General features: G+C 46.2%; 1 pseudogene; it reads right to left on the bottom strand.

The window, feature by feature from the left end:
* Nucleotides 1-5,263: 5,263 nt before the first annotated feature.
* On the bottom strand, nucleotides 5,264-7,305 carry LOC115837566 (annotated as a pseudogene).
* Nucleotides 7,306-13,940: the final 6,635 nt, after the last annotated feature.

Raw genomic sequence — 13,940 nt, 5'->3', positions numbered from 1 at the left:
AGGGAGGAAGGGAGGAAGGGAGGAAGGGAGGAAGGGAGGAAGGGAGGGAGGGAGGGAAGGAAGGAAGGGAAGGAAGGAAGCTCCCGCACCATTTATTGAATAGATTGTCTTTCCTCATTGTAGGCTTTTGGAACCTTTATCAAAAATCAATCAGCTATAAATGCGTTGGTTTATTTCTGTTCCATTGGTTGATGGATCTGTTTTTATGCCAGTATTTGATTACAATTGCCTTATAATATACTTTAAAGTCAGGTCATGTGATGCCTCCAGCTTTATTATTTTTGCTCAAAATTGATTTGGCCATTTATGGTCTTTTGTTGTTCCCTACGAATTTAAGGATTTTTTTTCTATTTCTGTGAAGAGTGACATTGGAATTTTAACAGAGATTGCCTTGAATCTGTAGATTGTTTTGGGTTAATATGGACATTATAACAGTATTAACTTTTCCAATCCATGAACATGGAATATCTTGCCGTTTATGTGTGTTTTCATCCATTTCTTTCATTAGTGTTTTATAGTTTTCAGTATATAAGTCTTTCACCTCCTTAGTTAAATCTACATCTATTTTATCTTTTGTTGCTATTGTAAATGGGATCATTCTTAATTTTCTTTTTGGATAGCTTGTTATTAGCCTACAGAAATGCTACTAATTTTTGTATGTTTATTTTGTATCCTGCAACTTTATGGAATTTGTTTATCAGTTCTAAGTGTTTTTTATTTTTAGGGTTTTTTATATATATAAGATCATTTCATTAGCAAATGAAGACAATATCACTTCTTCCTTTCCTATTAAGATGGCTTTTCTTTCTTTCTCTTGAATAATTGCTCTGGCTAGGACTTCGAGAACTATATTGAAAAGGAATAGTGAAAGTGGGCATCCTTGTTGTTTTTCTGATATTTGAAGAAAAGCTTTCAACTTTTCTCCATTGAGTATAATATTAGCTGTGGGCTTGTTGTACATGGATTTTATTGTGTTGAGGTACATTCTCTCATACTTACTCTTTTGAGAACTGTTCACACCACTCCATCTCATTTTTGTAATTCTTTAGGGATAACGTGCATGCCTCATCTCTGATGTACCAAGTATTTACTTAGCACTTTGAGACTCAGAAGGCAATCTCGTTTTCTCTTTTCTCAGGGCTACTCACTCCTCTCCTTCCCATTAAATATTTTCCATTATCACATGCAAAATCCTCTCTCTTCCCTGTCAAGTTTCCCAAATACCCTGCCAATTACAATGGTTTTGTGGCACCCATGGTACTCTTCTCTCTTGGTCAAATCCTTCTTTGTAGGGGAGAGAGGGACTTTCTGGGATTCTGACCTTGGAACATTGAAGGTGGCTTGGAGTTTGAATCATTGGATTGTGCGGCAGGATTTCCTATGTCTGAGAGGTTTCTTCCTCTGAGAGAAAAGAAGCCTGGTAGCAGCACACCAACAATGGAGACATTTTCTTCTAGTCTATGGAAATGGTTAAGAAGTAGGGAAGGGCCGGGCGCAGTGGCTCACGCCTGTAATCTCAATACTTTGGGAGGCCGAGGCAGGTGGATCACCTGAGGTCAGGAGTTCGAGACCAGCCTGGCCAACATGGTGAAACCTTGTTTCTACTAAAAAAACAAAAATCAGCCAGGTGTAGTGGCAGGCACCTGTACTCGGGAGACTGAGGCAGGAGAACCGCTTGAGCCCAGGAGGTAGAGGTTGCAGTGAGCTGAGATCACGCCACTGAACTCCAGCCTGAGTGACAAAGCGAGACTCCATCTCAAAAAAACAAAAGAAGAAGAAGAAGAAGAGGTAGGGAAGGGCTTGAGGATTCCCCCTCAAACTACTAGAAGAGGAAATGGGAAACAGAAGGAGAAGTGGAGGGTCAAGCAGCAACCACTGCAACAACTCTCTGGATGGAGGAAGAAGAGGTGGAAAGAAGTTTTCTATGATGGACAATTTCTAGCACTAAGGATAGCCAATTTTGCTGACTGTGGATAGCTGCCTGGGGGGATGGAGAAGGGGGGAAGGGGTATAGTCCCTAACTCCTTACCTTCCCAAGCTCACCTGATGAGGTATTACCCAAAGGCTATGCAGCTAAGTCCTTCCTCTAGAACAGTGGCTGCTGAACTTAAAAAAAAGTCCATGCAAACTTTCCTCAATGGAAATATTACAAGAAACTCAATATGATAAAAAAATAAACTATTCTTGTAGAAGCTGGAGGGAGTATCCCATCTCAGCACTTTGCTTAAACCCCAAGGCTATGTCTTGGAGCCGTAAGGGTTCTAGGGAGCCCCTCTGCTCGGGGATTGCAGATGGGCAAAACAATGGAGCAGCACTGGCAGGTGTAATTCCTGGACTTTCATCTCCATTTCAACTAGAATAGCTGGACTTTCATCTAGTTACATATTGGGCTTATGAAAATATTTCCTAAACAGGGGAGAGGAATATTTTCCTTAAAAACACGTTCCTACACCCCACTCAAAATCCTTTAAAATAGCGTTTATTAGCCAGGTGTGGTGGCTCATGCCTGTAATCCCAGCACTTTGGGAGCCCAAGGCAGGCAGATTGCTTGAGCCCAGGAGTTCAAGACTCACCTGGGTAACATGGCAAAACACTGTCTCTACCCAAAATACAAAATTAGCTGGGCATGGTGGTGCACTGGTGCACTTCTGTAGTCCCAGCTACTCAGGAGGCGGAGGTGGGAGGATCGCTTGAGCCCGGGGGTGAAGGGGGAGTGGAGACTGCAGTGAGCCATGATCACACCTCTGCACTCCAGTGTGGGTGACAGAGCAAGACACTTCTCAATAAATAAATAAATAGATAAATAAATAAATAAAATAGTGTTTATCACCTTTTGTATAGCCTTAAAACCACAAAAGCATGCCATATGCTCCTATATGTAATCATGGCTCACTCTGGCAGAGGTCCTCAAAGTTGGGCTTTCTGCCTCCATTGAGAATCACTAGCCTGGGTTTAGCTGAATTATTAGAAAGATAAAACCCAAGCCACTTCATATGAGGATGGTGCAGACTTGCTCCCCTGAAATGCTTTGTTGCAATCAATGACCATGGCCTGTGTCAAAGAGTGTTATAAAGCAGGAATATTCAGTGGGGCTATGGAAAAGATAAGGCTAAATATGCTGTTCATTATCATCACACAGTGTTTTCTTGAGAAAAAAATGCCTCCCAGTGGTAGGAACAGCAGGGCCATTTCTCTGAGCAGCCCTGTGATTTTACAGTAGACTTTATTGTCCTCTTGGAGTTGCTGCTGGAAAGCAGAAAGCTGCATTTGTAGCCCTCCTGTAGCCATGGATAGAACACTAAAGCATAGTTTGGATACTGAGCTTGTTCCTTGCTGCAACTTATTTTCCTACCCTACTTTCTTCTAACCTCATCTTCCTAACTAGTATTTTATCTTGCGACAGTGTGTACATTTTGTAAGATGTATGTGAGAGTCTAGCCAAGTGTACAGTCAGAAAGAATAGTCTACACAGGACGGCCCTCACTTCTGATACCAACTGCAAGTTCAAGGAGTTCCAAAAACTACCCTCAGTTTTAATAATTTGCTAGAAGGATTCACAGAATACAATGAAAGCTGTTATATTCGTGGTTATGTCTTATTGTACAGGAAGGACACATATTAAAATCAGCCTAGGAAAGAAGCGCACAGAGTCCGGGGAAGTACTAACTATGTCCTTTCCCATGGGGTTAGGACAGGGTACTCTTCTGGCATCAGTGTGTAACAATACACACACAATATTTCCAACCAGGAAAACTCGCCCAAGCCTCGGAGTTTTTACTGGAACTAAATCACACGCTGCCCACATGGCTGTCAGTCACCAGCCCTTCCAAAGGTCAGGCTGACACCTTTGTTCTCCAGTCCTTCTGGAGGTAGAAATGATAGTGCTTGGCATAAATCCCTCATCATAAATCACACTGTCGAACTGTCTGATGGCCAAGGCCCCTAGACAAACAAAGACACTCTTATCAGGCATGGCATTCCGGGGCCTAGAGATTGGCACCCCATAGCAGAGGGCAAAGGCCAGACCTCTCTTTGGGAAAGGCTGATTCTTCGCTAGGCAACGAAAATTCATCTTTAGAATAAGGCAACGAGAAGGAAGGAAGTAAGGAACAAACCAACCAATCAAACCACATCAGTCCGGCATGGCCGGAATCCTCAATCCTGCCCTGCACTGACAATGACACTGCTGGAGAACAAGGTCCCTCAGGGAGAAGTCCAAGGTGAAGGATTCTAGCAGGGACCCTCTGTGTTCATAGCCATTGAGCCCCTTTATGAGCTGGTACCCTGGGTTGGAGAAGGGAGGTTAAGGGTGCCACCCAGCTCTGAGTGAGATGAGGAGAGATATCACATAGTGTCCTCTGAGACCAAGGAAGGTGCAGAGATGCTGACACACATTGAAGCTGACTTGGACTCATTCTGTCACCTCATTTTATTGGGTAAGATTCCCAGGCATAGAAGGTTAGGACGTACAGTAGAAAGTGGGAGTCCTGGCAGCTTTGTAGGACCATTTGGGAAGGACACGGGGTCAGGGTCACAGTTGATACCCAGGCCCTTAGAGCTACTTTCATGAATCTTCAGGCCGCACCTGGACAAAACAGCTATTGTTTCTCCCCTGGTACTCTGAGGAGTCCTGGGGAACTCAGAGGCCTGTGATTGCCCCCTGCCCCCGCCACCAAAAAAAAAAAACAAAAAACTTGTCTGTAAGGCCACGGAGCTCCCTCTGCAGAACAGCATACAGACCCATGTCAGTGGCTCACCCCAGCAGCAAACGGGAAGCAGGAGACGTAGACAACCCTTGGGGTGGGGTGCGCCTGGAGAGCTTGGAGAGTCATGAGGGCCAAGCTGAGGATTCTGGGCTCCTGCAGGTCTCCCAAGCCCACATGCACATGGGACTCCCGCTCCTTCCACCTCTCTGTTCATGCCCTGTGTGTGCCTCTAGCTCTGGCCCCCATCCCACCCCTCACACACAACCTACAGCCTCACTGCAAGAGAGAAGTTGCCTATGTTTTAGGCCAAGAGCTAGAAGGCTCAGTGTTGGCGAGACCACAGGAAACCAGTTCTCTGGAAGGATCCACAACTTCTGTGGCTGTGAAAAGGTGATACATCTCACTGCTTGGGCCCTGTTGCCCTTGTTTTCCTAACGCTTGAGATTCCTTTCCCTCCACACATCTGCCTCCTCCAAGCTCCCCTCACTCCATGCCAGGCTGCTGATGGTGCAGTGATGACTGATACATTATCTTAGCCCCCAGGGCTCAGAGCCCAGTTAGAGGACAAGATGCATCAACAAGGGAGAGCTTTTGGGTTCACTCCTCTCTCTGGAAATGCTGTTCTCAGCCTTGCAGGGCGGGATCCCAGCATCCTGCTCTGACTTCACTGGGAACAAGAGGGAAACAGCTCCACCATGTGGAGCCGAGTGATCCCCAGGACAGATCCCCAAGATCTCTCCACTGAGGTAGAACAAGTACAGGATTGGAGGGGAACCCCTCTGTGCCTCACAGAGAAGCTGTACCACATCTTCCACAGCAGGGTCAGCGGGCCCATGATGCAGAGTAAGCACAGGACGGGACACAGGAGCTGGGATGCACATGGGGTGGGAAGCTCAGCCTGACCACCCAGGACCCTGGCTCCCTCCTCTCCTGGGAACACTTCCCACAACTCCTCTCCTCCCAGGGGGTCCCACTGCCTGATGCCCAGACCCCTGGGGGCGTCGCCACTCCCTCGCTCATTTACCCTGCACTCTGACCTCCAGCTGGGGGCTCTGCTTCTGGACCTGTAAAGCCCGGTAAAGCCTAGAGTCTCCCTCCTTGACTCCTGGGATGCAGAGTTCTGGGTGAGGGCCCCTGTCCTGCAAGGTGTGGCCGTCCTTGTGGAAGGAGAAAAAGAGCCTCGAGGCTGACCTCAGGGGGTGCAGCTTTGCCTGACATCTCAGGGTAACCAGGCTCCCCTCTCAGGGCTCAGGAGAGGGGGCGGCACTCAGTACAGGAGGTGGGAAACAGTCTGGGGAGATGCAGGCCCAGGACTCAGGAGGGGAGTCCTGGATGATAAAGCCCCAGGAGGCTGAGGCCTGAGCTTCTACTCATCCCAGGCTGCAGCCTGGGAACCCCGATGGGAGGCAGTTTCATCCCCAGGACGTGTCCTCTTGTCCTCACCCACAAGCTCTGAAATGACTCCCACACAGCCAGGCTCTTCTGGAATCTTGGAAGTCAGAGGCAGAGGGGGCATTCGAAGTCCTCTAGTCCACAGAGGGGAAGGGTGAGCCTGGACTGGTCCAGGCTCTTCCCAGTGCCCCTCTCCCAGAAATCTCCCCCATCCTTCCCCTGGCTCCATGTGTGCCCCATGGTGGGGAGAGGGGGGTATTGAGACAACATCTTGGGAAATCTTGGGGCCCCACACATTGGCCCAGCATGAGGGGCAGCCAGAGACAGGGGTCCTGTCCAGAAAGCTACTGACCTCTAGAGACGGGACCCCTGAGAGGCACCTCCTGCCCCACAAACTCCCAGGCTGGTGACTCACCTTGGACTAGAACCGTGGCAGTCTCTGAAGTTTGTGTGGAATATACATCACCTGCCCATTGCATCTGTACTGGCCACGGCTCTGCATTGTTGCTCCTCTCATGGACAGAGTCTGGTTTTCCTTAGAGAAATGAAGGAATTTTCCATCTCTGTAGAACTTCACCTGAGACAGTGGTGTATTCTTCCATCCCTGACATCGCAGAGTCAGGGCATCTCCTTCAAACACAGGGTTTGGCCAGGCTTGGAGGTACAGCCAGGCTGCGAGACAGAGGAATAGGGCAGCCCTGGAGCTGCAGGTCCCATCAGTCACTTCTCTCTCTCTGTCCTCCAGCCTAAGGCCTTTGCTGGGGATGGAGGCCCTTGGATGGTACCAGTGCAGTGTCACTGTCTCCAGTCCTTCATGCTGACCAGAGAAGGGCAGGACCTGGACTTCCTTTCCTCCCTCTCCTCCCTTTCCTTCTCTCCTTCCTCTTCTCTTCCCATCTGCCTCTATCCTTTCCCTTTTCTTCTCCCTTTTTCTCTCTCCCTGATCCTACCATATATTGGGTTTTCTTCCCCATTGACATATTTGCTTCCAGCTGGAATCATCCCAATTATGTAGCTATCTTATTCCTCCTGAACAGATTCCAATTTCTTCACACTTCACATGCTGCCCCAGTCCAGGCTGACCCAATAGTCCCCACCTCCAGTGACAGCTCCAGGTCCGGACCTGTGAGAATCCAGGGATTGAAGGAGCCTGATCTGGCTCGCTCCTACCTTCCTCCTTAAAGGCTCCTGGAGGTCCAGACTCCATCGATGCCCCACACCAATACCGATCCCCAGCAGGGGCTTCAGTTTCCACCCCAGCCATGCAGAGGCCCTGTCCTGTCTGTTCTCATCCTGAACTTACGTTCTCTGTCCTGATTGGGCAGGACAAGGGTCTCTCCCCAGGTATGGAATCTCCCACAGGTCAGGTAGCCTCAAGAGCCAACAGCCATGGCTGGGAGTCAGGCCTGAGGATCATGACGAAGGATGGCAGAAATGGGATTCATAGAAGAGTTCCCTTCTCATTCCCATTATGAGCAAGAAGAACACAGGTGTAATCAGCCTCTTCCTGGGCCATAGGCACCTTCCATCACTCCTGGAACTTATGAGGTTCACAAGGTCCCTGAGCATAGGCCCGGGTGTTCAAACCTGGTTTCTCTATTACCACCAACCACACAGCACTTGGGTTTCCAAGTGTGGTCTGAACTCCTTCCCCAAGCAGTAACATAGATAACTCCCTGGGAGTTTCAATACTCATATGTATATCAGAGATCTCATCTCTTTAACAAAGGTACTGATTCAATGGAAGGCAGAGAAGCAGGATTTATTTGTTATTCATTCATTGACTTATTCATTCATCAATCATTTATTGAGCACTTCTACATGCCAGGCCCTCAGGTATACACTAGTTCACAGTGTAGAAAGCAAAAAAAGAGACAAAGAGTGACAAGTGTGACAGAGGGGGCACAGAGAGGAACTGCTTAGTTCTACCTGGGGAGGACACCCAAAGAGGTGAAGTTGCCTTGACCTCATCTTGCAAGATAAGTATTTAGTATAAGGGAGATGTAGGGAGAGGCTGTTTCAAGATGTAGCCACATGAGCAAGGACACAGCCAGGAGTAGTCTGGGAACTGGTGGAGTGTGGCATGGCTGGAGAGACAGGCTGTGAAGAGGGTGTGCTAAGAAGTAAGCCTGGGGAGGCAGTAATTAGACGAACTCAAACCACACCAGAGCAGTGGGAAAGGAAAGGAGGGATTTGAAATTGGGAGTAATTGAATCAAACTTGCATTCAAGATCTGATGGTTGCCAAGTAAAGAATGATCAGAACGGGGTGAGAAAAAGACTGAGCCTATTGCAATTGCCTGGGCAAGAGAGAGAGGTGTCAGCTGAAACAATGGCAGTGAGATGAAAAGGAGGGCGTAGATCCGAGTGACACTAAGGAGGTAGAATCTATAAGACTTGATGATACAGACTTGAAGATTTGATGAGGGTGAGGGGCAAAAGAGAGGGAGGAATTCAGGATAATAGGAAATTGAGGACAAGACGCTGATCTGTAGGAAAATGTAAGTTAAAATGTGTTCATCTTCAGATGAGATGTTCTTGGCATGGCCAGGTGGAGATATCCCTCAGTTAAAGACTATATATACTTCAGGATCCATTCTGGGCTGGAGATAGAGACTTGTGAGTCATTTACATTTGGTGGTGCTTGAAGCCAGCTGTGTGGATGGAGCACTCCAGAACTCAAGGAAGGAGTATAGATTGTAGTGTGTGTGTTTGTGTATGTGTGTAAGTTGTTTTTAACCTGTTGCTTTTTATATATAAAGAATATCTATATAATATATATGGCTTAAAATAGCACAAGGGTAAAAACAACTAAGATGGTTATTAATAAGGAATTTGTTAAATAAATTATGGTCCAGCCATATAATGAAATATAATGTAGCCATGAGAAAGAACAAGGTAGATCCATAAATACCTATATGGAATGAGCCCAAGATAAAGTGTTAGTGAAAAACACTAAAAGCAACGTGTGAAGCCATGTGTATAGTGCACCTCCATTTGTATATAAAAAGAAACATGCATACATATTCACACACATACGTATGCTTGCATATGCATATAAAATGTTTAGAATATAAGGGAAGACTGGGTAACCAACTCAGGGGCTAGGGTGAGGGAGAAACAATTTTCACAATGTGCTTCTTTGTTCTTTTTTTAAAAATTTAATGCTTTTACTATATTCACATATATGTTTCAATTAAAAAGCTAGATTAAATAAAATATTCCAATCTTCTTTATTGCCCCATATAGCTTTCAATAAACCTCTCTTTCTTGAAGTTACCTGAGAATGGATCCATTCCTTGCAACTGAAGATTCTAAGGAACTGGGTTTCTCAGTATACAATGGGAATGGTTGGGAGGAGGTAAAGAGTAGAAGACAGTGTCAAGAATCCAGAGCCCAGCACCTGTAGTCCTAACTATTCGGATTCCTTGAGCCCAAGAGTTTGAGTCCAGCCTAGACAGCATATTGAGACCCCCATCTCCTGAAAGAAAGAAAGAAAGAAAGAGAAAGAAGAAAGAAAAAAGAAAGAAAGAAAGAAAGAAGAAAGAAAGAAAGAAAGAAAGAAAGAAAGAGAAAGAAAGAAAGAAAGAAAGAAAGAGAAAGAAAGAAAGAAAGAAAGAAAGAAAGAAAGAAAGAAAGAAAGAAAGAAAGAGAAAGAAAGGTTGTACCTAGGGGAAGGGTAGATGAAAAGATGAACAATGCGACTGGGAAGATTTCCTAATCTCACCAGAGCCTGGCTCCACCTTAAGGTAGGTAGATGGACAAGTGTAGCTACCTGGGTCACAGATGCTAAGATGACATCCAGACAGGTCAGAAATTAAGAAGAAAGGCAGATGAGGAAAGATAAACTGTATCTTATAAGACAGATTCCTGGCACTCTTTTCTTTTTTAAGTTTCCTTTTTGCTTTCCCTAGTCCTGCATTTTTGTTGAAGGCAGAAGATTAGAGAGAGACAAAGAATGGCTGAGTTGATATCCTCGTAGTTGCAGTCTGAGTTCCCAGGTAGTACTGGAAGACGTGAGGTTAGCAGATGTAGTCTTTACTTCAGGAGAAAAAGAAGAGTTTTCTGCTAGAAGTTGGTTCTTGTCTCTTTTCTACCCTTCTCCCATGCCATCTCCCCAGTTATAGAAAAGATTAGTCATGTCCCTGCGCGATTAGCTCCCTATAGGGCCAGTGACAGCATCCTTCAGCTACTGCTGGTAGGGCTAGGACTTCACTCGGTACAGAAGCCTGGTGTAAATGGAAGAAAATGACCAAAGAAAAGCGGAATGTGACCAGGCATAGATGTTCGCCACCAGGAACTGGGGAGGGAAAGGACCCTGAGCTTTCTCGCTTAGACCCAGACCACAGCCCTGTGCAGACAGGCACAGAAGCCTGAGCTCAGTAAGATGGAGCCAGCCATCTACACCTCAGCCAGACAGATGTCCCCTCAGACAGACATTTCCAAGAGTGGTCAGAATGGGACATGAACATAGGCGTACTCATGGAGACATGCAGGAACATGAGATCAAAATCTCACCAAACTTTCCATCACAGGGACCTGCCATGGGGAAAAGGGAGGGGGTGAGATTAGATAATAAGGACCTCCTGACAGAAAGAGTGGTTAGAAGTGGGACGTGAGCATACAGGAGGATCTGTGGCCTTTCTTCGTCCCTCTTCCTACACAGATTTGAAAACTGCCAGCCCCCACCACTGCCCCACCCCACCAGGTCATAGTTCCTATTAAGTTCCATAGGAACATTTCTGCACTGCATCCTGGCCATCCTGGCTTTAGGGTCTCCAAAGAGTGAGCCCATGTCATACCCCTCCCCACTTCAGGAGGAATAAGACAAAAGCGCCAGGTGAGACCTCAGTGACAACACCTCGTCCTCCAAGAAGAAGCAGGCAGGACAAAACTTAGGGGCAGGAGAGGGGGGACGGGGTGGGGAACTTCATAAAGGAGACCTTGACTTTGGGGTTGTTAGGAAAAAGGTGGCTTTAGACAGGACTCTAGATCTGATGAGGATGATCTCCAGAACCTGGCTCTACCTTAAGGTAGGTGGATGGACAAATGTAGCCACCTGGGTCACAGATGCTAAGATGGCATCCAGACAGGCCAGCAACTAAGAAGGGAGACAGATGAGGATGCATAAACTGTATCTTATAAGACAGATTCCTGGCACTCTTTTCTTATTTAAATTTCCCTTTTGTTTTCCCTAGTCTTTAATAAAAACTTGACTGAAGGTACCAAGGTGTGCTGAAGTGGAAGCAAAGTTCTCCAAAGTCCAGCATGGTAGACATCAGTGGTGGTAACCAAGGACAGACCCCAAGGCAAGGTGAATCTCAAAAATGGAACCTCAAGTCTATGCAGTCCAGCTGCCCTCCCCACCAGAAAGTCCTTGTTCCAGCCCAGCATCAGTGCCTCTGAGTTTGGTTAGTAGAAATGAAGGAAGAATTTCCTTGTAAAAATATAGACAGAGCAGTCCCTGGCTTTCTCCTCTTGCAGGAAGGAGGGATTCCCCCATTCCATACCATCTTTCCCCCGCACGGGCCCCAGAAATACTTAATTCGACTATGTGAAAATAAAGATTGTTTTTGGTTTGAGGGCATAGGGATCCATTTATCCTTATTCTTTATGAGGCACTAAATTAGCTTTGTATGTTATTAAATGTGTCTTATCAATGCTGTCGGCATTGTTTCATTTTAACTTCTATTTGGTGATGTTCAGTTTTCTGAATGTGTGGATTACTTAGCATGAGCAGAAAACCCTGCAAAAGTGGTGGAGGTAAGGAAAAGTTGTAATAATGGTTACAAAGCAGGAGGAGCATAAGGCTACCTAGGTGGTACAGTTTGAGTTGTTTTGGGAAAGCCCTTCTCAATCACCTCTCTCTAGGACACCACCCCAACACACATGAAATTCCGCTGATGTCTTTTTGGTTGCCACTATGTTCCCCAAGTTCTTTTAATGTGCAAACACTGGTAGGAAAATAAGAAGAAATCACATCATATCTCTGTTTAGAAACTGGTCTAAGATGTTTATAAATGTTCAGAAAAAATGTAAATCTCCTTGGGTAAGCAGGCTTAGATGAAACTATGAGCTCATGTCGGCAAATGTGCAAGCTTTAGCATTTAAGCCAAGTGCTTTAAATCAATCTGAGCTTCAAAAGGCAACAGTTAAAAGTCAAAGACAAAGAAATATTTTCTTGACTGGAAGAGATCTTCATGAGACTCTTTACCATGAATGACCTAGAGAAAATAATGTGTCAATTTTTTTTACTTTAATTCAACTCAACAAAGATGTATTTAATTCTACTACATGTAAGGCACTGTGGTAAGTAAAACTGAAGACACAGAGTTGCATAAAACAGTTCTGTCCCCAGACAGTCTAGCCATGCAGGACAAAACATGTATGGAGACACAAAGCGAAGTGTCAGGTTGCTGTGAGAGTTCAAAGAAAGGGAGATAGCCCATTCTGTTGAAGGTCTCACCAATAAATAGCATTGAGAAAGGATTTGGAGGCAGCCATAAATTAATAAACTGTACATGAAGGAACTTGCTCAGAGATTGAAAATCACAGGACATTTTAGGATGGAGCACAGAATCTGAGTGGGGAGTTAGAGGAAAATTAGGATGGGGGAGAAGATTGGGATGCTCTGAGCAAAACCAAGGCAAAGGAAGTTTAAGGCCAATCAGTAACGTGTGTCTTCCATCCTTTTCATTTTCTTCTGCTGTGGAGGGTTCATCCCTCTCCAGCCAACAGAACAATGATTCTGAACACACTTCCAGGAGGGACTTCTGGGCTGCAGGCACCTCTCCACGGTGGGCTGTGCCCTTGGACCTGCTCCTATCAGGGGGACTCGCCTTCTCATCTGGCTCGGTGCCCATCCTCCTGAGACCTCTTCCCCTCTGCCACATCCCCTGACGCCCTCCACCAGCCTTGTACCTTTCGTTCCTTTACCTCGTGGCTGAAAGTGACTGGTGGTAGAAAGACACCCAACCTCACTGCCCAAGTGCCCGCCCACTTCCTTCACTGATGGGCAACAGAGATCCCTGAGGAGCAAGGGCTAAAATGGGTTTAATTTCACCTCATGTCAGAGCTCAGCCCTATTCAATGCTTACTGTTCACTCTATTTTTTTTTTTTTTTTTCAGATAGAGTTTCAATCTTGTTGCCCAGGCTGGAGTGCAATGGTGCGATCTCAGTTCACCACAACCTCCGCCTCCGGGGTTCAAGTGATTCTCCTGCCTCAGCCTCCTGAGTAGCTGGGATTACAGGCATGCGCTACCACGCCCGGCTAATTTTATATTGTTAGTAGAGATGGGGTTTCTCCATGTTGGTCAGGCTGGTCTCGAACTCCCGATCTCAGATGATCCACCCGCTTTGGCCTCCCAAAGTGCTGGGATTACAGGTGTGAGCCACAGTGCCCAGCCTTACTACTGTTCACTCTCTAATGCTTTCCACGCTCTCTTCCATCACTCTCTGCATGTTGGCGTCTCTTGGACCCACCTGGCTTTCTTTGTGTCACACGCAAAAGCAGAACTCACAGGAAGGAGAAGCCTGCATACACTAAGGGACCAGGGCTCTCGATGTGTGAGAGGGGAGTGGAGGCAGCACATCTCTTAACTTCTGTGATAGGCTGAATTGTGGCCCCCAAAATTCCTATGTTGCAGCTCTGACCCCCGTATCTTGAAATGTGATTGTATTTGGAGACAGGGTATTTTAAAGAGTAATTAATTTAAAATAAGGCCATTAGGGTGGGCCCTAATCCATTCTGATTGGTGTCCTTATAAGAAAAGGAAACCAGGACACAGATGCACATAGAGGGAAGACCGTGCAGAGACACAAGGAGAAGACAGCCATCTACAA

The sequence above is a fragment of the Nomascus leucogenys genome, chromosome 12 (assembly GCF_006542625.1).
Source record: "Nomascus leucogenys isolate Asia chromosome 12, Asia_NLE_v1, whole genome shotgun sequence".
Lineage (NCBI taxonomy): Eukaryota > Metazoa > Chordata > Mammalia > Primates > Hylobatidae > Nomascus > Nomascus leucogenys.
This window is presented reverse-complemented; position numbering and strand designations above follow the sequence as displayed.